We start from the raw sequence: 24,900 nt of genomic DNA, 5'->3' as shown, positions 1-24,900 counted from the left end.
GCAGATGGAAGTAGCACTACAGCTAAAGGAATTGGGCATGGAATTCTTATATGTCACAATGCTGACGGACACAGATTGCCTATACCGATAAAGGATGTGCTATATGTTCCAAAACTAGAAGGTGGGCTCTTATCTGTAAGGAAACTGGGATCCAAAGGACTTATCACAAAATTCCAAGGTGACAAGTGTACAATCCAGAATGGAGAAAAGGTCATCGCAACAGCCATAGTGGATAAGCATCTATATCGACTGGACACAGTAAAGGAGCAGGCAAGACTCTGCACACAGGGGCACAACAACTGCATTCACATGTGGCATAGACGTCTAGGTCACAGACATCCAGATGGCATACAAGAACTGATTAGGAAGAACCTGACAAAAGATCTAGTATTGTCAGCCTGTCCAACTACCGTGAGATGTGAGTGTTGTATCAAAGCCAAAGCTACAAGAGCAACTCCTCCAAAGGTAAGCCAGAACAGAGCTTCAAAAACACTTGACCTTATACACAGTGATGTATGCGGTCCTATGAGAGTGCCCACACCAGGAGGTAATAGATACATAGTGACTTTTACAGACGACCATTCAAGATACACAGTCACATATCTAATGAAAAACAAATCAGAAGTGTTTGAAAAACTGCAAGATTATGTGACAAAGGCAAGTAACAAATTTCAGAGAAAAACACTTGTGTTCAGAAGTGACAATGGAGGAGAATTCACTGGACACAAAGTAGTGAATTTCTTAAAACAGCTTGGGATAGAGCATCAAAAGACTGTCCCATATACACCAGAACAGAATGGGGTAGCTGAAAGGAAAAATAGAACCCTAACAGAAATGATCAGATGTATGCTGACTGATTCAGGACTATCTGAAAAATACTGGGGTGAAGCAGCAATGACAGCTACTTACCTACAAAACAGATTGTACTACAAATCTGTCATGAAAACACCATATGAACTGTGGCATGGTGAAAAACAAAGTGTTAAACATATCAGAGTTTTTGGGTGCAAAGCATTTGCTAACATTCCAGAAGAGAAACGCAGCAAACAGCAAAATCGGGCAGTGGAAGGTATCCTTGTTGGATATGCAGAAAATTCCAAAGGATACAGAATTCTGGATCCAAAGATTGACAAGGTGGTGATCATTAACAGTGTAACATTTATTGAAGACCTAAGAGATGGTGTAATGACTTCACTAGAACAAAGACGAGAAAAGGTGAAAGATACTGAACAAGAAACATTTACATCTCCAGAACAAATAGTTGAAGTTGGCACTGAATTTGACACCACAGATGAGCAGACACAACCAAGCACTGACAATGAACCAAGGCGTTCAACAAGAGAGAATAAGGGCAAGCCACCTGCTCGACTTTCATACAAAGCAAATACAGCCTGCATATGTGAACCTACATGTTGGAAAGACGTATCACAACTTCCAGAAGGGGAAGCCAATAAGTGGATAAAGGCTGCTGAAGAGGAGATAAAATCTCTGCATAACAACCACACCTGGAAGCTTACAGAACTACCAAAAGGAAGAAAAGCTATTGGCTGTAAGTGGACTTTTAAAATCAAGTATAACACTGATGGTACAGTTGAGAGATACAAAGCAAAACTAGTAGCCAAAGCATATTCTCAAAAATATGGAGAAGACTATGATGAAACATTTGCTCCAGTAGTTAAGCACACTACAATTAGGACTCTGCTCACTGTAGCAGCTGCAAAGAAAATGCAGATAAAGCACTCTGATGTCAAAACCGCTTTCTTACACAGCGAGCTAGCAGAAGAAATCTACATGGAACAGCCACAGGGATTTGAGAATCCACAAAAGCCAGACCTAGTGTGCAAACTCTAGAAAGGGCTCTATGGCCTCAAACAGTCAGCTAGAGCATGGAATATGAAAATTAATGATGTGCTCACTGTGCCGCCCATTGGGCCTTTATAGTTCTTTATATATATTTTGATAGCCCAATTATATTACTGTTACTTAGTTACTTCATTCAGAGCTTCTAGCCTTAAATTTGCTAGCCAATACCTCACTACCACTGATTCAAGGGAGTCATGTGATCATAGGGCAGCCGTTATTTCCCTTCACAGTGGCAGCCATTCATACTTGTTCAGCTTAGGGTGAGAAGGTATTCTGTTTTCACTCGAGGATACAGTTTTCTTTTGGATTACAATTGCTTGCAACAATTCTACAATTAAAGCCAAGGAATTAAAGCTCATCTAATGCTGTGTTCTTGTGAGTAAGCTACTGTCAAATGTAAGTTCATCCATTTCTACAATTTACTGGAGGCAGAATAGTAAAAACAGAGCCTTGCACCCTTTGCTAGTGAAGACAAAGGCTTGCACCCTGTACTAGTAAAGATAGCAAGATTGAGACTTGTTTCTTGTTATACAACAAGCCTGCTCACAGGATTGAATCAAGAATTGCTTAAGTCTGCTTATGCTTTGCTAACGTGGGACTGTTAAAAATCAAATGCCTATGTCTGTTGACAGCTGTTGCCAGCCTGCTATTTAATCTTGCTAAACTGAACTGTGGTTAACTTGATCTTTGCATCCCTACAATATCTTCAGAGACAGATATAATTTCTCTACTGTGGATTTCATTATCTATAGAAGTTTATATTGTTTTGAATTTTGAAAGCTTAAGGATTACAGTTTATTTGCTCTTATTGAGAGGATCAAGTTACAAACTTATACTGGACTCTTTTCGCCTGCAAGGTGGTAATAATTTTCATCACACCCAGCTTTCTGTCAAATATATATAATGTCTTTACAAGGATTTGAATGTTCAAGTAATGCAAATATTCAAGAAATGGCATCTGCAAAAGAATTAAATCAAATGTCTGTTATGCCAAAGCGTGCAACCAAACCTTCCCAAAAGGTGATAGAAAACTATGAGACCGAAAAAGATCTTATTTTAGGGAAGCTGGATGATATTTGGAAGAAGAATGTTCATTGTATGTCACTTTTTAATGCCAATTCTGATAATTCCAGTGAGCTGAATGATGTTCTAAAACGTTTAAGAAATGCCTTTTACTGTTTTCAAACACTGTCTGAGAGATATCTTGCATTTTTAAACAGATCAGGTATTAAAGGTTTATCTGAGGAGAAGAATAGAATTTATCTCATTAAAGAGCAACGGTGTAACACTGTTCTTGAGGTAATAATGAAGATTGAACATAGGATTGCGGATTTACATGAAGTTAGATCACATAGGAGTGTATCTTCAAAACACACATCCAGGTCCTCTAAATCTTCCAGATCCGCCTATTCACACCATTCCACAGTCAGTGAAAGGCTTATTCAAGCACGTGCAGATGCGGAAGTAGCAAAATTATTATCAAAGTTCTCTGTAAAAGAGGCTATGCTTAAAGCTTCTCAAACACAAATGCAAGCACAGCTCCAAGCAGATCTTGCACTTAAACAAGCTGAAGCAGAAATTCTTCAACGGGAAAGAGATGAGGCTGCAGCTTTAGCAAGGCTGAGAGTGTATGAGGAGGCTGTAAAAGGACAAAGTGGGGAGGAACCAAAAAGTATTGCTGCTTCACTTGCCTCAGAGGACCCACTGAAGTGTACTAGAGACTATCTTGCAAGCCTCAGCAGTAGGCAAGCAGTAGACAATGCCTCAGAGGAGCATGAATTTACACATAAAGTTCAGGAGCAGTCCCAACAAGAAGCATACATTTTGTCCAGTAACAAAGGTCAAATTACTGCGGATACAAATATTAATGCTAGAAGCCTCTACAGTGCTCAATCCATGCAGCTACAGATGGGTGCACTACAACAGGTTGGCATCACAAGTTTGGATACACCGCATGACACAAAGGCCTTTTCCCTGGGACAAACACTTCTAAGTGATATGGCTCCCTCGCAGAGACAAGCGAGAACAACACTCATTGAATCTCCTCCAGGACTGAACACCTTTGCACCTCCATACATTCCTGCAACCTCAAGTGTAACAAATACAGATACCAGGCTAGAACATGCTCCTCAGATCATTAAGACGGAAAGGTCAGATGTCTGAATTTGCCAAGTATATGATCCGACGTGAGCTTATAAGCACTGGTCTTACAAACTTCGATGATTATCCTGAAAACTACAGATCTTGGAAGTCAACTTTCAAAACAACAATAGAGGATTTGGGAATCTCTGCAAAAGAAGAACTTGACCTACTGGTAAAATGGTTAGGCTCAGAGTCTTCTAAACATGTTGTTCAGATCAGAAGAGTGCATGTGCACAATTCTACAGCAGCCCTCAGTGCTGCTTGGGAAATTTTAGAGCAGACATATGGCAGCTCAGAAGTTATAGAAAATGCCCTGTTCAAGAGAATACAGGATTTCCCAAAAATCTCCAACAGGGAAAATCTTAAATTTCAAGAACTGAGTCATCTTCTTCAGGAATTACAACTTGCTAAAGAAGACCCTTGCTTACCAGGCCTCAGTTATCTTGATACTGCACATGGAGTTAATCCAGTGGTTGAGAAACAGCCTTTCAACCTTCAAGATAAGTGGACATTTTTAGGTTCAAAATACAAACAGGAGCACCATGTCTCCTTTCCACCTTTCTCTTACTTCTGTAAGTTCATCAAGGATATAGCCGGAGCCAAGAATGACCCAAGCTTCATATACACTGACTCAAGAGTACCTACGTCTCCTTCTTCTAAGTCACAGAAGCCAGGTACAAAGAGAAAACTGGGCCAGTATTTGTTCAGAAAACAGATGTTATTCAAAGAGAAAAGGTTGAGAATCCAGACAGACAATGTCCTCTTCATAAAAAACCTCATGCTCTTAAGAAGTGTAGAGGATTCAGGGACAAAACCCTCAAGGAACGCAAAGAGCTTCTTCAAAAATATGGCATTTGCTACAGGTGCTGTGCATCAACAGAACACTTTGCCAAAGAGTGTAAGGCTGTCATCAAATGTTCAGAGTGTGAAAGTATTAAGCATGTTTCTGCCCTTCATCCAGAGCCTCTCAATCCTTCGTCTGGGCAACAGATAACCCCTGCAGCAGAGAATGGCGGGGAGGACGCAGTGTTAACCACTACATCTCCCATGGTTTCTTCTACATGCACACAAGTTTGTGGAGATCGCCTTCATGGCAAGTCATGTGCCAAAATATGTCTTGTTAATGTGCATCCTAAAGGGCATCCTGAGAAAACTGTGAGAATGTACGCTATCTTGGATGATCAAAGCAATCGATCACTAGCTAGATCTGAATTCTTTGAACTGTTTAATATTAATGGGAACACTGAACCCTACACACTTGGAACATGTGCTGGTGTAACAGAATCAATCGGAAGAAGAGCAAATGGCTTCATAATAGCATCACTTTACAACACTTTGAAGTTACCACTCCCAACTTTAATAGAGTGTAATCAATTACCAAACAAAAGAGATGAGATTCCAACACGTGAAGCTGCAAGTCTTCATCCCCACCTGATGCACATAGCTGACCAGATACCAACAGTAGACAAAAATGCAAACATACTACTTCTTCTGGGCAGAGACATCTTGCGGGTCCACAAGGTTCGTCAGTATTGCAATGGTCCTGGAAATGCCCCTTATGCCCAGAGACTCGATCTTGGATGGGTGATAGTTGGAAAAGTGTGCATTAGTAAGGTACACCCACCAGATAGAATCAGTACATGGAAGACTAACGTGCTAGAGAATGGGCGCACTTCTTTTTTCAAGCCATGTAAAAATCATTATTATGTGAAGGAAAAACCTAAAACTGGCTTTGAGTCATCCCTCTTCACTCAGGAACAGTTAATGTCCTCAACGTATTTCGATGACCAGCTTGAAAATACAATATTTCAAGTTACAGTGGATGACAACAAACCAGCTCCATCTATCGAAGATAAAGAGTTTATTAAGATAATGGACAAAGAATTCTTTAGAGATGATTCTAACAGCTGGGTAGCTCCTCTACCATTCCGTGTCCCAAGACAAAGGTTGCCAAACAATCGAGAACAAGCACTCTTGAGATTTGTTTCACTACAACGTTCCATGAAGAAAAATCCAGAGATGAGAGAACATTTTGTGAATTTTATGAAAAAGATCTTTGACAATAATCATGCAGAATTAGCTCCACCCTTGAAAGAAGATGAAGAATGCTGGTATCTTCCATCTTTTGGCGTCTACCATCCATGAAAACCAGGTCAAATCAGAGTAGTGTTTGACTCAAGTGCACAATATCAAGGCGTTTCCTTAAACAGCGTCTTGCTCACTGGACCTAACCTAAACAACAACTTAATAGGCGTTTTGCTAAGATTTAGAAAGGAACCTATCGCCATAACAGTGGATATCCAGCAAATGTTTCATTGCTTCATTGTTCGTGAAGACAGCAGAAATTATCTCCGATTTTTATGGTACCGTAACAATGACATTTATGATGAGGTTGTGGAGTATCGTATGCGGGTGCATGTATTTGGTAATAGTCCATCTCCTGCGGTTGCCATTTATGGTCTGAAAAGGACAGCACAAGAGGGTGAAAAGGAGTATGGAATGGATGCCCGTCAGTTTATAGAAAGACTTTTATGTGGATGATGGGCTTAAATCTTTGCCAACCACTGAGGAAGCAACTGACTTACTCAAAAGGTCACAAAATATGCTGTCTGAAGCTAATCTCAGGCTTCACAAAATTGCTTCAAACAGTTCAACAGTAATGCAAGCCTTTGATTCTGATGACCATGCTACAGATCTGAGGGACTTAGATTTGGGTGTCGACATACCTCCTATACAGAGAAGCCTTGGACTATACTGGGATCTAAAAGAAGACACCTTTATCTTTCAAGTGGTTATCAATGACAAAGCCTTTACCAGACGTGGAGTCTTGTCTGTAGTGAACAGTATATATGACCCACTGGGATTCCTTGCTCCTGTAAGTATACAAGGGAAGCTACTTCTTCGGAAGTTTACCACTGAAACAAAAGGATGGGATGATCCTCTCCCACCTGAAGAACTACGAAGATGGGAAACATGGAAATATTCTTTAGGTATACTCAAACAAATTAAAATCCCACGCTGCTATGTACCACTTTCACTTAAGCCTGAATTAAAGAAAGAAATTCATATATTCTCGGATGCCTCTACAGAAGTAATAGCAACAGTGGCTTACCTGAAAATTCTTGACTGCAACGGGCATGGACATTTAGGTTTTTTGTTTGGTAAAGCTAAATTGGCACCAAAATCTGGACATACCATTCCTAGACTTGAATTGTGTGCAGCAGTTTTAGCTGTGGAAGTAGCAGACATCATTCTGAGTGAACTAGACCTCAAAGCTGATGCGGTTGAATTTTACACAGACAGCAAAGTAGTGCTGGGATATATCCATAATGAAATCAGACGGTTCTACGTGTATGTTAGCAATAGAGTGGAACGTATAAGGAACTCTACTAAACCAGAACAATGGCATTATGTTCCTTCTAATCTCAACCCTGCAGATCAGGCCACAAGGTCAATTCCAGCAGCTATCCTTATAGAAAGCTCATGGCTAAAGGGACCTGAATTTTTGATACATCAAAAGGAAGCTCCCTCCAAGAGAATTTATAGTGTTATTGATCCAGATGCAGATTTAGAAGTGCGTCCAGAAGTTAACGCACTTATAACCAAAACTACTAAAAGCAAAGGCCTGACTTCTCATCGGTTTGAGCGGTTTTCAAAATGGACTGTTCTTGTGCGTGCTATAGCCCGATTAATCCACATTGCTTGTCATTTCCATAATAAAATTAAGGTACAACATGATTGCAATGGCTGGCATTTATGCAAAAGTTTACTTACGGTGGAAGAACTCTCTAAAGCAGAAGAAGTAATAATCCGGTGTGTACAACAAGAAATGTTCTCAAATGAGATCAAATGCATCTTGAACAACTCTGCAATTCCGAAAGACAGCTCAATAAAAAATTTAAATCCGGTAATTGATCAGCATAACCTTTTAAGAGTTGGTGGGCGCATAAATAAAGCAAACATAGGTGTAAGGGAACAAACTCCATTAATAATCCCTGGACGCCACTATCTTGCTACCTTACTCATTCGACATTATCATGAACAAGTTGAACATCAAGGTAGACACTTCACTGAAGGAGCAGTAAGAGCTGCAGGATTTTGGGTCACTGGAGCTAAGAGACATATTGGAACCATTATACGAAAATGTATAAAATGTCAAAGACTCAGGGGTAAATACCAAACACAACAAATGGCAAATTTACCATCTGACAGATTAAACACTGATCCTCCATTTTCTAATGTTGGTCTTGATGTCTTTGGTCCATGGTCAATTACTACCCGACGAACACGAGGCGGCCAAGCCAACAACAAAAGATGGGCTGTATTATTTACTTGCATGAGCATAAGAGCTGTACATATTGAAGTAATTGAATCAATGGATACATCAAGTTTCATCAATGCCTTTCGTAGATTTGTCTCAATAAGAGGGCCTGTAAAACAACTGCGCTCTGACCGTGGAACCAACTTTATTGGAGCATGTAAAGAGCTGCAAATTGACACACACCTTTTCAACAAATATATAACTGAGAATGGCTGCACATGGATATTTAATCCACCTCATTCTTCTCATATGGGTGGATCATGGGAAAGAATGATTGGCATTGCACGTCGCATTTTAGATTCAATGTTGCTGGATGTCAATGCTACACGACTTACTCATGAAGTCTTGACTACCTTCTTGGCAGAAGTAGCAGCTATAATAAATTCAAGACCTTTAACCCCTATTTCATCAGACCCAGAATGTGCACAAATCCTAACACCAGCGATTATTCTTACACAAAAGATGGCAACACTCCCGACCCTATTTGGAGACTTTGACTCAGACAATCTTTACAGAAAACAATGGAAACGTGTTCAGCATCTTGCCGATTATTTTTGGAACAGATGGAGGAAGGAATACCTCTCTACTTTACAAGACCGCAGGAAATGGCAGAAAGACCAACCAAATTTAAATATAGGAGATCTAGTTCTTCTAAAAGACGAGCAAAGTCATCGCAATGAATGGCCAATGGGACTAATAAACAATGTATTTCCCAGTGATGATAAAAAGGTACGCAAGGTTGAAGTAAAGACTGTTAAAAATGGAACGGCAAAGACTTTCACCAGACCTATCACAGAAGTAATACTTTTGCTGCCCAATAAGGACAACTCAAGGTCAACTCATGGGAATATCAAAGAAGGCATGAATGACAAGGGATAGTGACTGTTTATCAAGTATTCCCTTTATGGATTGTTGTTGCATGTTCTCTCTTTTTTTTTTCTCTTTCAGGCTCCTGTGGAAGATGCAGAATTGAACTATTGTTTGTTTTATTGGTTCTTAAATGTACATACATATTTATGTTGATATATCTAAAAAGTTTAATTAGATATATAATTTTTAAATAATAGTGGTATCTACAGATACCAAGCGGGGAGTGTGCCGCCCATTGGGCCTTTATAGTTCTTTATATATATTTTGATAGCCCAATTATATTACTGTTACTTAGTTACTTCATTCAGAGCTTCTAGCCTTAAATTTGCTAGCCAATACCTCACTACCACTGATTCAAGGGAGTCATGTGATCATAGGGCAGCCGTTATTTCCCTTCACAGTGGCAGCCATTCATACTTGTTCAGCTTAGGGTGAGAAGGTATTCTGTTTTCACTCGAGGATACAGTTTTCTTTTGGATTACAATTGCTTGCAACAATTCTACAATTAAAGCCAAGGAATTAAAGCTCATCTAATGCTGTGTTCTTGTGAGTAAGCTACTGTCAAATGTAAGTTCATCCATTTCTACAATTTACTGGAGGCAGAATACTCACAAAAGAAAAATTTCAAAGGAGCAAAGTAGATCCCTGCTTGTATACTAAGAAACTGACTGGTAGGTGGATCTTTGTACTCATATACGTGGATGATCTGTTAGTATGCTTTGAGGAAGAAGGGGATCACATCAAACTACTACAAGCTCTAAATAAGGACTTTGAGACCAAAGACTTAGGTGACATAAAACATTACCTTGGCATACACATTGAAAGAGAAGAAATCAGTTCTCTTCTGAACCAAAGTCACAAAATACAAGAAGTAATTGAAACTTTTGGGATGAATGATGCAAAACCAGTTAACTCTCCTATGGAAACAAATTACTTAAAAGAAATGAACAATGAAGTTGATTTGCTACCAAATAACTGTCAATACAGAAAAGCTATAGGAAAACTGCTTTACATTGCTACAGTTGCAAGACCCGACATCGCTACAGCAGTGGGATTTTTATGCAGAAAGGTGTCTTAAGCCAAGTCGGATGGACTGGAATGCTGTTAAACTGTTCATACGTTACTTAAAGGGAACAATACATTTCAAGTTAAAGTTGCCTGCAAGGGGCAAATGTAACCTGATTGGATTTGTTGATGCTGACTGGGCTGGAGACTCAGGTGATAGAAAATCTACTAGTGGTCACTTGTGTCTACTCTCTGGTGGACCCATTAGCTGGACCAGCAGAAAACAGTCAACTGTGACACTTTCTTCAACGTAAGCAGAGTATGTTGCAGCAGCACAGGCAAGTCAAGAGTTAATTTGGCTAAGACAACTCTTAGCAGATTTGGCTCAAAAGCAGATGGAACCCACTCAGATGTTTGAAGACAACCAAGGGTGCATTGCACTTGCACAGACAGAACGAGTCAACCCAAGAACCAAACATATTGATGTAAGGTATCATTTCCTAAAGGACTTGCAAGAGCAAAGACAGCTTGACTTAAAATATTGTCCAACTGAGGACATGGTTGCAGATATGCTTACTAAGCCTCTACATGCAAAGAGACACTTGGAACTGTTAAAGAAGAGTGGATTATCAGTTTAAGCCTTTCACTGTTGAGAAGGGGTGTTGGAAAACATGCAACAGCATTCATGCTTAAACACTGGAGTATTAAAATGGTCACAAGGTGGCGCTGTGAATATTAATGTATGATTGCAATGATCTTTGCTGTTGTTTTACTGCACTCTGTTGTTTTTCTTTTCTCTCCACCATATTGGTTTTGATCTTGCATACTGTTAAATGTGCTCTGTATTATCCCTGATTGATTCACAAGTAAATCCTTTTCCAAGTTGCTGTGCTGAGTGTTCCCTGTGTGATCATCATAAAGACCAACTCTGCCAACAAAACTAATGTATGCTAATTGTATGGATCTTATTTTTCTTTTCGCTTAAAGGCACACACTACAATGGAGTCTTGTATGTTAAATATTTTTCAAGTGTTTGGATCAAAAATGTTAAACTAAAACTTTCAGCTGTTTTAATAAAGGTTTTTGTAGCACTACTATTAGTGACTTGTTTGCTTTACCCTGTTCCTAATGTGTCATACATGCTTATGGGTAAAATATAACTAGTATTTTTCACTTAGGGGCAGATAACACACTGGACTTGCAGCAGAGTCAAAGTAATGTTGAGGAGGATGAATCTGAGCAATGTGAGCAAACTGTAACCAGTGTTTTTTATTTATTTTTTTTTGGGCCTGAATAAAATGTCAAAGGTCCAAACTGACCTTTATAAGGTTAAATATTGACTCATCCCTTTTTTTATTCTAAAAAAAGTGCAGAAAGTGTACATGCTGTATATATGTGGTATCTTTTTGTCCTGCCAAATTTTTTTTTTTTTAACAGTTGCGTGTGTCATTCTGCCTGGAAGACCTTGAAACACAGCCAGCTGAGCCACATGAAACCGTGGAACCCACTGAAGGTGAAGTAGGTGAGCTCCAGGAGGAGGATGAACTTATCCCCAATGAGGAAGATCTATTTAACCAATCTATTAAACAGCTGACTGCGAGGCTTTCCTCAAGTAGTGTAGAAAATCAAAAAAGCCAGAAACGGATAAAAAGAACATTAAATATGATACATGAGGACTTAATGTGCCTAAATAATAACTTGCAGCAGATGCTTCATGGAGTTTAAAAAGACAACACATACATCTCTAATCAAAATCAGCTAATGAAGCAACAAAATAAACTCTTGATGGAACAGAACCAGCTACTCAAGCAACAGGTAATTGAGCAACAAACAGCAGTTACCCTCTACACAAACTATGGAGTGTACTGAAGATCAACCTGCCACTGCTTCAATCAGTGGTGCTCCTTCTGAAAGGGTTTGCCGTCCAGTTAGGTCAAAGGCCGCAAGAGGTCACAAAAAATGTTAGATTGGTGGCAGCTAGATGCAAATCTCAAATTATTCTATCTTTTCTTTTTTTTTTTTTTCTTTAGCAAAGGGCTAGCAAGATTGCGTGCAATGTCTAAAAGCTGTGTATGTTTAAATAAATTCTATTTTAAAAAAACTTGTGTTTGTATGGTTTTGATGTTGTAAAAAGCACCACATTCTAATTAGTAATATAAACTAGTTTGTTAATTTATTTCAAACTTATGGGAATAGTATATGTGAAGACTAACATGTTATAGCTAGAGCATTTGTTAGGCCATATAAGTAACTGAAGTGCCACATGTTTTACTTAAAATCTAAATTTAAGGGAAAATAAATCTGAAAGTTATTAGGCAACAAACCTGAGTTTAATCTCAAATTATTTTCCCATGGTCAGCATTCACCCATGGGTTAATTACCCTCTGCAGGCCAGCGGACAGGACCTCCCCCTACAATTTAACAGTTCCACCTGTTCCTCCCTTCCCTCGTCTATTTTGTCCTGTCCGGGCCAGGGATAGGATGTTAGTTCAGTGGAAAACGAGAAATCTATAGGAGTGGAAAGTGAGGGCCTTGAAAGCTCCCCTTTCGGGGTTAGCAGGGGCTTACTTACGCATGTAAAAGTGCAGAAAGACAAAATTGTACATGCTGTGTCTCTCCTCCCGTTCTGCGGGTCAGGGGGATGCGGAAGAAGCGTGGCTATGGCAGCAGCTTGGAGGTATGTCTGATCCTCCCGCAGGGCGGGTTAGGAGAAGTCCGGAGCCCTCAGGAAAGAAAACACGCCAGAGACGTGGTTTAGCAGTCTAGTTGCTTCACGGCGGAAGTGCACGAGAGGCCGTTTTGGAAAAGGGCAAAATGGCGTTTCTGCAGGAAATGGTTAGGAAGGATGCTGGAAGGGGTTTTTTGGCGCCAAAACCAAGCGTTTTTACCTGGAATGAGCATGGTTTATACAGGTATGTCTATTATCCATAATGGAATGTAAATTATTCAGAGGGCGGCCTCCTTTATTTAAAGAGGTATACACTTCCTGTTAGTGCCATTTTGCCATCATTTGAGACTGAGCATTCAGGCACGCAGAGCAGGTATGTCTTGCAGATCAGCTAAGTTCCTTTTTTTGTATTATTAAGGAAAAGTGCTGATTATTTGTTTACTCTCTTGACTAGTTACCAATGGAACCTGGTATGACGGGGAAAGCCTCTCATCCTAAAGGGAAAAGGTGAAGTATAAGTCAGAGAGACTTTGGCAAATATAAGGCTCAGATTCTAACAATTTGTTGTTTATGTGCAGCCTTCCTGCAACAGATTCGAAAAAGGACAAGTCTCCGGAGAAGACAGCTTCAGCAGAAAAACAAGAACCTGGAACTTCGTTGTCACAGGAGAATCAGTTGTTCGCAGATTCCCTAGCTTCTGTAATAAAACAGGTGGTGATACAGGGATTCCAAGAAGTGTCAAGCTCCAGAAAGAGACAGACATCATCATAGTAGACAAGGAGAATTTTTGTCGGCTGTGTCAGAGGAAGAACTATCTGCTGATTCGGACATCCTGTCTCAGGCAGGGTCAGAGGAAGGGGAAATTGAGTCAGAGGAAGAATCAACGTTTGATTTAACGATTATTGACCCATTTGATTAAGGCAGTTAGGCAGACCTTGACATTCCCTACGGAAGCTTCAAAGTAGACTTCATAGACTTTTTCCCTCTTCAAAGAAGAGATCAGTATATTTTCCAGTGCATATTTCGATTAAGGAGATTATTACAACAGAATGGAAAAAGATGGGGAAAAAAGGGCTCAAACTGCAGGGAAATGCAATAAGAAGTACCCTTTTGATGAACAAGATTCTAAGGCCTGGGAGTCTCCACCTAAAGTGGATGCAGCTGTGGTTAGGCTTGCAAAGAAGAATACACTTCCAGTGGATGATGCAGCGGTCTTTAGAGAGCCGATGGAGAAAAAGATGGAGTTTAATTTAAGAAAAGCCTTTGGGGCTGGCGGAGCAGCCAGTACACTGGCGGTGGCCCTGACATCGGTGTCAAGGGCATTAAAAGTATGGTTGTCGGATCTTGGAGTAGCAATATCATCTAATGTCAAAAGGCCGAAGTTGTTGGAAATGTTGTCCGATTGTAGAATGGCAACAGAATTCATATTGGAAGCATCACTAGACATGGGTGCATTTCTCAGCAAGATCAATGGCATTATCAGTAGCAACCAGAAGAGCACTGTGGCTCCTGGGCAGCAGATACAGCTTCAAAAGCTAATTTATGCCAGTTGCCTTTTGAGGGAGAGATGCTTGTTGGTCAGAAACTTGATGCAATTATAAAGAAGGTGTCAGGAGGCAAGAGTGTGTTTCTTCCGCAGGAAAATCAGCCCGTCTTGGCGATCAGGACGTCCAAGTTACAGAGGGGCAGCTAAGAGATCTGGGTTTTTCTCTTCTACCCCATCAACTTCCAGCCAACAATGAAGGTGGCAAGGCCCAGACCATGGTGGGTGGCAGGTTGGCCGATTTCTCTCATGTCTGGGCCACAACAATTCAAGATGTTTGGGTACAAGGGGTAATCCAATCAGGATCTCTCCTGGAATTCAAGGCAGTACCCAAGAGACTTTTTCATAGAGTCGAAGATCAGAGGAACAGATAGATGGCTTAAGACAGAGTTGGTCAGAAGGCCTAATTTATGTGTTTCCTCCATGTCCATTAGTGTGAAGAGTGTTGAAGAAGATAAAGAAAGACAAGGCAGAAGCCATTGCAATTATCCCTTTCTGGCCCAGGAGGCCATGGTTTCCCCTGCTTCAGAGATTGGCCATAGAAGAGCCGATGCAGATTCAGAACTTCCCGGGCTGGCTGTCACAGAATTCCATTCAGTTTCAGGGACACAATAATCTGTGTCTGATGGCTTGGCGGTTAAGAGGGAGACATTGAAATGGTTGCTGCTGAAGGATGAAGTCATAGACTTATTATTGAAATCAAGAAAGAGAAGCACCTCCCAGCAATACTATAGAGTGTGGGAAAAGTTTGCGGATTTTGTTTCAAAAAAGGAAGAGAATCCGTTGTCACCATCACCTTCAGTGGTGGTAGAATTTCTGTTTTAAGGATATGAGATGAAATTGCAGTGCAGTACATTGAGAGGTCAAGTGTCGGCAATTTCAGCAATGACTGGTAAGAATTGGGCAGAAGAATCGTTGGTAAGAAGATTCTTTAATGCCCTTGTGAGAGTTAGACCAATGAAAAGAAGGTGTCATCCACCGTGGGATCTGCCTTTGGTCTTAAAGGTCTTGACCGAGGCTCCATTTGAGCCGTTGGAGGAGGCGTCAGTATGGAATATGATATTGAAAGTGATTCTTCTAGTGGCGGTAACATCAGCCTGTAGAGTTGGAGAAATAGCAGCTCTGGCGGCTTCTGAGCCGAATACAGTTATTTTTGAAGAGAGTTCTGTTGAGACCCGCATTTGGATTCCTGCCGAAAGTCATATCTAAATTCCATATGGATTTGGAGGTCATCTTGCCTGCATTTTTCCATGTTCCTACATCTACAGAGGAAGAAATTTGGCATACTTTGGATTTAGTGAGAGCCATAAAAATATACTTGGAAAGAACAAAAGAGTGGAGAAAATCAGAACATTTGTTCATAATTCCGAATGGATACAGGAGGGGTCAAGCTCCTACGAAGAGAACAATTAGCTCCTGGATTGTAGCGGCCATTGCTAAGGCATATAATGTGGCAGGAAGGAGTGTCCCAAAAGGGTTGAAGGCTCTCTACCAGGGCGAGTTCCTGGGCGGCACAAGCCAGAGAGTCGCCAGAAAGCATCTGCAAGTCTGCAAGATGGTCATCTTTAAATACATTTGTTAAACATTACAAGCTGGATGTTCTGTCCCCCAAGAAGCTAAATTTGGGAGGAAAGTTTTACAGTCTGTAGTGTATTCTACCAATTAAAAGTTCTGTTAAATATATTTTGTGTCCCGCTCTCTGTTTTAAGCTTGGGGATTTCCCATGGGTGAATGCTGACCATGGGTGACTATGGGAAAACAGGAAATTGTTTATACATACCGTAATTTCTGTTTCCTGGTCACTTCCATGGCAGCATTCACCGGGGAGTTTCCCACCCGAGATAGGGGACAGCTTTAGTATGAAGACGAGGGAAGGGAGGAACAGGTGGAACTTTTAAATTGTAGGGGGAGGTCCTGTCCGCTGGCCTGCAGGGGGTAATTAACCCATGGGTGAATGCTGCCATGGAAGTGACCAGGAAACAGAAATTATGGTATGTATAAACAATTTCCTGTTTTTGTTTAATCAAACTCCATATTTATATACTGTTAAAGGGGTTGTCCCCTTTCCTCACTGCTACACAAAACATCATAGATTATGTTCCCCTGAATATGTGTTATACATGGCCTGTGTACCTATGTTGGTGAGTATGCTGTTCCAAACTTACTGTAAAGCTGCAATTCACACAGAGGCATTATAAAGCTTTCAGGGGGAGGAGCATTTCTTCTCTCTGTGGTGACATCAGCAGGCTTTCCCTTACTACTCACAGATTGGCTAGCAGAAGAAGCATTTTCATTGGCTGTGTTTCTCTTAGGCCACCATAGTAAATGATCAGTATAGCTGGCATCTTCAGTGTACAGAGCTAGTACATTACAATCCGCAGTAATCCTACCACATCCAGCCTCATGGTAGCATCATTGGTAGGTATTACATGTTCCCCAAAGCCTGATAAAGGCAGACTGTTATTTGCATGTTTGATACGTTTAGGGTTGCCACCTTTTTAATACAACTACTGGCTGGTGGTGGCGGGAGCAAATGGGCGGGCCTTGATATAGGTGTGCTGTAAAAGGGCGGGTCATGACATAAAGGGGCAGGGCCTACACACATTGGGCCTGGAGAGAGCAAAAAAATGAACTTGAGCGGGTTGGGATGGCCGAGGGCTTTTGTTAGGAGTATTACAAATTTACCGGCAGCTACGTTGCCGGTACACTTGTAATACCGGTCCCGGCCTTGCCAGGTGTTTTACCGGCTAGGGTGGCAACCCTAGGTACGTTAGGTGCCAGTTGACAGTTTATACATACAACTACCTTCATGGCCCTGCTATACTGCATGTACTCTGCCCGGTATCTAGGTCCTGTCCTATTATATGCAGATGCATCTCACCCCTCAGTTTGATATGCATTTATACAGTGTTTGTTTGTTCTACATTTTGCTATATTTCCTACTCTTACACCTTGCCCTTAAAGTTAAGATCAATACCCTTTGTCAGTGGCTTAATGAAGCAAGGAGTTTAGCTGCATAGTTACATAGTTAAATTGGGTTGAAAAAAGACAAAGTCCATCAAGTTCAACCCCTGGTGAGGACACAACACTGGAGAGGGTCCAAGAAGAGCAGTATCTCCTTCTCCTCTAGTACCCCTTCATAGGGCTCTTGCTTTTTCATTTGCAGAGAACACCTTATTGGTGAATCATGTAGTGGGCCACTGGGCCAAGTTGTTTGCCAAAGACTGTCAGCGCACCTCCATGGCTCCTATGGACAAATTGTCTATGCAGTGAATGCCGTGGGGTGCCACAATCAAAGCCGCAAGAATTGGCCGAAGCGTTTGGCTGTATTAGATATGTTTGTCATATTTAAAAAAGAAAACAAAAATGTACTAATTGACTTTATAATGTAACAAAAATGTGTTAAATGTTTCTCCTAAAAACAGAATTTCGTTGGTATGGTATATGTCGTTTACAAAACAAACCATGCTGTGGCCAGTGTTTTTAAATGTAGTTGCTAGAGTACATGTGCCATAGTAACTTGCATAACAAATATTAATTACCTAAGCTTTCACTATATGCTTCCATACATGTAGCTTTACCATGTCCAAAATGTGCTGGACACCTCAATGTTGTTATGTAATTTGAAAATGTAATAGCTGTTTATATAATAACAATCTCAAAGACATTTTAAAAATATTCCTTTTCCATTAACTATACAAATGTCTGAGTATAGTCAGAAATGTTAGTATGTTAAAGAAAAAACAACCTTTATGCATCTCCGCAAACCTGTTGCATGTGTAAATTTCAAACAAAAATAATGTTTGTTTTGCAGACAAGTGGAAAACAACTAGCAGAACAGGTATTTGAGAGGTACTGGAGGAGGATCACCGACAGAGCTGTACTTGAGGGAGTACGAATAACAATTGTTATAATTGCTAGCAGGGCCGCCATCAGGGGGGGACAGGGGGTACTCCTGTACCGGGCCCGCGCCTTAAGGGGGCCCGGCTATGCACCCGGGCCCGCCAGAGCCATGTTAAAATATCGCAGGTGGCTGGGCAATGAGAGGGGAGGAGCGGGTTGTGACGTGACATCCCAGAGCTGGCTGCTTGGGAGAGAGAGGTGGAGCCAAAGGCAGAGGGAGGAAGGGAGGGAGGGGGCAGCAAACGAGCAGGGAGAGAGCTACACACACAGCTCCTACAATTACCTAACTCCAATCCTTCCCCCGCTGCCTAGACTACAGTGGAGGTAACGGGAGCCGCAATGAAATTCAATAGGGAAAGGGGCAGTGCGCTGCGAGTCCATGTTGTACTGAATTCGCAGTTTGGCAAACTTGGAAGTGGAGGGGGCTGGCCCAGGGGTATCAAGGTCAGGGGGCAGTGTGTGTGATGTACCTGGGAAAGCCTGTGCCAGTACTGGGGAACCAATGGGCCCCAAGACTCAGGGCTTAACCTCGTGGTGCCAGCAGGGGTTACCTGGAAGCATGGAGCTGGGCAGGTACCTCTAATATGTGTATACCCTGTGTATGGAAATGGCAGCTTCCCAGGGGGGCAGTGAGTGCGTATGTCTTGGGCCCCTCGGCCTTCCATTAAATACATCAATGATATCTAGCTGGTTGTACTACAACTTCTAGCATCCCCTGAAACACTTCTGTCCCATCTCTAGCAATTCAGCAGCAGTTCTTAATAAATACTTTTCCTATCGCGAGGCAGTGTGTGTATACGAGGGTGTCTGTATAGTAGGGGGTGAGTTTGTGTAGGGGGTGTGTAGGAGATGAGTTGTTCTGAAGTAGGAGCCAAGTTGGGCTGAAGTTGGAGCCAAGCCATGCCAAACACAATTTTTTTTCCAAATTGCTGGGGCCCTGGCCACAAATATATATATATATATTTTTTAACTTGTGGGGGGGTCTGGCCACCAAGGTATTTTTTTTGACTTGTGTTGGTCCCTGGCCAGTTTTTTAACCTGTAGGGGGCCCACGCCACCATTTTTGGTTTTTTTTCTAGGGGGGCCCAGAAAATATTGTTGTATGGGGCCCCAAGAATTCTGATAGTGGCCCTGATTGCTAGGGCCACATATGTGGTATGGAAGGCAGCTTTGACACTGATGCAACAGCTAAAAACAATATATGTTAATTGTATGGATCTTGCAGCTTTTGTCTCCCATTTACCTAAAAGTGCAACTTTAAGGAAAAAACACTTCAATGGAGTATTTTTGATTTTATAAAAAATGTAAGCGCTTGGATCAAATGTTGAACTGCTACAATCAAATATTTTAATAAAGCCATTTCTAGACCTACTTTTTTGTCTTTAACTTGCTCCTATGTTTGATATTTGCTCATGGTTAAAATATCACTTGTGTTGTTCACTTAGGAGCAGATAACACACTGTACTCCAACCAGCAACAGAGTCAAACTAATGTGGAGGATGAAGAATCACACCAAACATTACAACGTGAATATTTTTTAGTCCAAAAATTAAATGGCAAAGGTACAAACTGACATTTCAAGTTTAAATAGAGAGTCAGCATTTTCTTTAATAAAATAAAATGTGCAGAAAGAGCAAGTTGTGCATGCTGGATATAAGCCTTATTATATTTTTTGAGTAATAACAATTGTATTTCTTTTTTCCACAGTTGTCGATGATGCTGGTGATGGTCACATTCTGCCTGGAAGCCATTATTTCACAACCAGCTAATCAACCTGCAACCCTGGAAGCGATTAAAGTGAAGTAGCTGAACCATACGACCAGGAACAAAATATCCACTCTGAGGATGAAGAAAGACAGATCAGTTAAACAGCTGACTGCAACTCTGTCAAGTAGCGATGAAACCCAAAAAAAACCACCACAAAATTTTGAGCATTACAGCTGATTCATGAGTACTTTGTGGTTAAATGAGCACTGCAGATACATCATTGCGGTTGAAATTACTACGTGTAGATGTGATACTACATCAGAATATGCTTATTAAAGAGCGAAATCAATTGTTGTTGACTCAAAACCAGCTCATCAAGCAGTAGCTACTTGTCAAATAAAAACAGCAGTCAAATGTGGAGACTACTGGAGGTGAAGTTGACACTGGTTCAAACACAACTCCTGGTGGCTCAGATACTTCTAAAAGGGGTGGCCGTCAAGTTAGGGGCAAGGCTGCAAGGGGGAGAAACAACTAACTTTGTATGTATTTCTGTAAAGGGGCAACCAAACACAAATTTTGCACCTTTGTTTGCCAAACGCCATAGAAATGTATAGATGAATGTCATGGTTTTTTTTTTTTTTTTTACTTATGTAATGTTTATTTTTAATTGGATGAAGACATTTCTTTGGTTTATGTAAAAACCACCACATGATGCTTAGTCATATGAACTCAATCATCAGGTCTTGTTAATTAGTAAAAATATTTTATCTTAATAGTGTGTATGTATATGTGGAAATATAGATGGATAGATATTTTTTTTTTTTTGCATGGTTTCAGCCCATACAAGTAATTGAATTGCCACATATTTTACTTACAATCTAATATTGTTAGTAAAATAAATATACTTACCTGAAATTGTTTTATTATGGAACAAATGAAAGTTTACTCTCCTAAAAACAAAATACTTTTAACATTGATTCAAATGATTATATCCTGTTTAAAGTGCAGTTAATGAATAGCTTAGTAGTAAAAACTGTGGCAAAGAGTTGTGCACGAACTCGCCTTCCAGCCTCAGTTGAATCACCCGCTATGGCTGTTTGGTTGGGAAACTAGGCATTATATCATCCGCAACCTCCATTGCCATTCGGTGTTTCAGTGCCATGTTGTGCAAGATGCAACACACTATAATCATGTTGGCTACTTTTTTGGGGTTGTATAGTAGCCACCCTCCAGACTTGTCCAGGCAGCGGAATCTGGACTTGAGCACGCCAAATGTCCGTTCAATAATGCAACGTGTTTTGTGGTGTGCGGTGTTGTAGAGCATCTCAGCCTGGGTTTCTGGATTTAACAAAGGGGTCAGCATCCATGGCTGACACCCATATCCTGAATCCCCTAAAATACACACAAGGTAAATGTCCTGTTTAGTGCAAACAGAAAAGGATAACTGACAGACAAATGTTACTTCCTAACTGGTTTAAAATATCAACTACTTTTTACACCCAAAGCTATATTTTTTAAACATTTTTTCATTTGTGTACATTAAGCATTAAAGGTCTGCTTGACCTTGAAATTAACCATTTATGTCATTGAATGTTCAATATGAACTAAATTTGCAGCTGGTTTTTTTTTTTTTTAACCCTATGCTTTTTTTTTCTTGACTCTACAGCTTTGAAATGTGCATCAGTGAGGTCAATAAAAATCAAATGTTTTGCAAGGCTACAAATGTGCTTTCTATTGAGGGTTATTATATGTATTGATATTCCAGTATCTTTATCAAATCACTGCATGCATGGTTGATAGATTAACTTGGACCCTAGCAACATGCTGAAAACATAAGCTGAAAAGCTAAAGACAAAAAAAAAGCATGAACCAAAAAACACAAATCTAATGAAAGGCAATTGCACATTGTCTGTGAATATCAATATGTATATCATACCAAGTTAAATGAAAGCACAAGCCCTTTAGGGTACCTGTTTCACATATTTACACACTTGATTGTTGTTCAAAATGTAATAGAATTTTTTCCCTTAGGGCAGATTGCTGTAATATGAAGGAATCGTGGCAGCTACCTGGAAAGCCTGAGCAGACACTCAGAATTTGCATATTGGAGTCGCACATGACTTGAACATTTAAGGAATGTGTATTTTTACGATTCCGAAACTGTTCCTCAGTTGCCCTGGGTGGTACAATCATGACATGTGTGTAGTCTATTGCCCCAAGCACATTGGGCATTCGCCCAAGCTGATAAAAGCCTACATTAAGTGCTTGCCACGCTTCATTATTAGATGGAAAATATATATAATTGCATGTTAACTTAAGGATAGCGTCAAATACTTGTGGAATGATTCTAGACATGGTTGTCTGGCTGATTCCCATTACTTGGGATATCACATGCTGGAAGCTGCCATTAGCAACCAAATACAATACTGTGAGAAGTTTACACATCCCTGGCACTGCATGACTTCTACCCATCAAAGGTTCAATGTCTTCACTTATATGAGCATATAGCTCCAGAATTGCCTCACGTTTTAAGTGAAACATTGACACCATTTTAGCATCAGAAAAATTATCAAGTATTGCCAGTCTTTCACAAAACATTCTTGGCCTTCTGATGGGCTCAATAGGTGCCAATCTGACATTTCCCCTTTGCCCCACACGATGCCTCCTTCTCAAAATTATAATTCCAAGAGCAGCAACCAAAATCTCCTGAAAAGCATTCATCTTTTGACCAAATCCACTAACCCAGCAAAAAGGAACGTTTGGCAGCCTTTTCAAATGCTTAGAGGCAGGCGGCTGAAATCACGCGCTAACGCGTTACATTGTGCGCCTGCGCGTTACATAATGCGTCTGCGCAATTACGTCAGATAAAAACATCAATACACAGGCAATATTTCATGCTATCATTCTACATTAACATTAGATTTTCAAGATTGAACATAATAAACATCTAACTAAATTAAAAATATACTCCTTTCTTTCATGTCACATTGGGAAACTCCCTTCACTGGTCACATGTCAATCTCTGAAAGTTATTGTTTTCTTACTTTTGCAAGTGAGGAAAATGCCAGGCCTAGGAGGCCTGACTAATGAGGCTGCATATGAGTTGGTCAGCTATTTGCTGACCAACTCTTATGATAATGTGCCTTTATGGGTCCCCCATAAAAGGGCCGACAAAAGGCACCTTATGGTGAGGCTGCAGCGGCGAATCCGGCGCCTCTGTGGCCTGTCTTTTGAATTCCACATCATGCAAAGGATGTGGAGTGATATCAAGCGCAGGAAGCCAGAGTTCGTCGCTCAAGTGGAGCTTAACGCACAGAGTAAGTAGTTACACGTTTATTCCGAAAGGGTTAATGCTTTAAAGTAGTTGGTCACCTTTGAGTGAAGTTAGTATGATGGAGAGTGCTATTCTGAAGCAATTTGCTATTGGTTGTCATTGTTTTGTGTTTTTGCAGTTCTTTATTTGCTAATTCAGCAGCTATCCATTTTGCAAATTAATGATTTGGGTTGCTAGTGCCAAAATTAGCCTAGCAAACATGCCTCATTCACAACAGAAAGATGAGTACTAAAAAGTGACAAAAACAATAAATGCTTTGCTTTACTGAGCATTTCTTTTAACACAGGGTCAGTGCTCCACTTTTGAAAGACAGAAAGATTCAGGAGAATAACGGAAATAATTCTGAAAAAAAAAATAATGAAGACCAATTGAAAACGTGCTTAGAATTGCCTATTCTATTACATAGTAACTGAACCTGAAGTTGAACGTCCCCCTTTAATGTAACTGATTGACTAATAATTCATATTTTGACATCAGGAAGAGGGCTTGCACAGGCAGTGCAGCAGGAGGCTGCCCAACAGGAGGGACAACACCCCCAAAATGTGTCTCCACAAGGAGAGGTGGAGGAGGCAGAGGTGGAGGAGGGAGAGGAGATTGTGGGAGAAGGTACATTTTCAACAACATGAATGTATATGACTATCCCTGTACATATATTGTAATGAGAAATGGCCTAGATTGAGAGTACATATGAAGTTATGTTGTGCAAAAATTAGAACATGTGTGATGCCCTAGTATTTGTGTATATTTCTTAACATTGCTTTATTTTATTTGTCTACATACCATTTTTCTATCTTTTTATCGTAGATTTATGGTTGGAAGAGGGATCACCTCAACTGATCCCCCCCCAACTGAAGGTAATTTCTATTATGAATGTGTTCCTTGATGCTTGTTTTTGAATCACTCTCTTCACGTGTTAATGATGTTAAAGAGTGTAAAAAATGCGAAACAATGAAATGAAGGGAACAATAACAATTTTTTTTTATGACAAATCCACACACCAGAGCCACAACCAGGCCCAGCACAGGAAGAGGCAGAAGAGGGGAGAGCCCCGGGACCCAGCCAGGAGGCCATCCTTCTTTCAGGGGTGTTGCAGTGCATGGACACCATAGAGAAAAGGCTCAACACCCTTGAGAAAAGGATGGACCTCCTGGAACAGGCTGCTCATGCTGATGCCTGATTTTCTTTTTTTATTCTATTTTAAAAAAATGTTTTTAAATAATTCATATTAAAAGAATTTTGACAAATTCGAAATGGTATGTTCTTGATTATGAAAATGTGTGTGTTGATGCTAAATTTATGTAGTAAAAAATATCCATCATTGGATATTGTTGGAATGCATAGGCCTTAAACATTGATAAACATAAACAGCATACATATAGAACAATCTTGCCTTTTCACCTATGTGAAAAAGCAAAACATGGGAAGCTGAAAACCAACATGATTGTTATAGCTGAACTACAACAGTACAACACTTTGCAAAAACTGGGGGTCCAGTTGTGAAGGCATTGGCCGGGCAAATATAAACATATGTAAATGTTACACAC

The 24,900-nt window shown here is 40.4% G+C and overlaps 1 protein-coding gene and 1 long non-coding RNA gene across 2 annotated transcripts in view; one reads left to right on the top strand and one right to left on the bottom strand.

Moving 5' to 3' along the window:
- Positions 1–18,485: 18,485 nt before the first annotated feature.
- LOC121402121 lies at positions 18,486–20,162 on the top strand. The gene is made up of 3 exons (XR_005966564.1): positions 18,486–18,639; positions 19,761–19,877; positions 20,023–20,162. It is a non-coding gene; the product is annotated as an uncharacterized LOC121402121 (long non-coding RNA).
- Positions 19,347–24,900, bottom strand: part of sting1.S (stimulator of interferon response cGAMP interactor 1 S homeolog) — a 61,554-nt gene continuing 56,000 nt past the window's right edge. The window contains exon 10 of the transcript XR_005966561.1: positions 19,347–20,154. The gene's annotated coding sequence lies outside the window, so the exon portion shown is untranslated. The remainder of the gene's footprint in view (positions 20,155–24,900) is intronic.

The sequence above is a fragment of the Xenopus laevis genome, chromosome 3S, assembly GCF_017654675.1.
Source record: "Xenopus laevis strain J_2021 chromosome 3S, Xenopus_laevis_v10.1, whole genome shotgun sequence".
NCBI classification, from domain to species: domain Eukaryota; kingdom Metazoa; phylum Chordata; class Amphibia; order Anura; family Pipidae; genus Xenopus; species Xenopus laevis.
The sequence above is the reverse complement of the archived record's forward strand: the minus strand, read 5'-3'. Positions and strand labels throughout refer to the sequence as shown.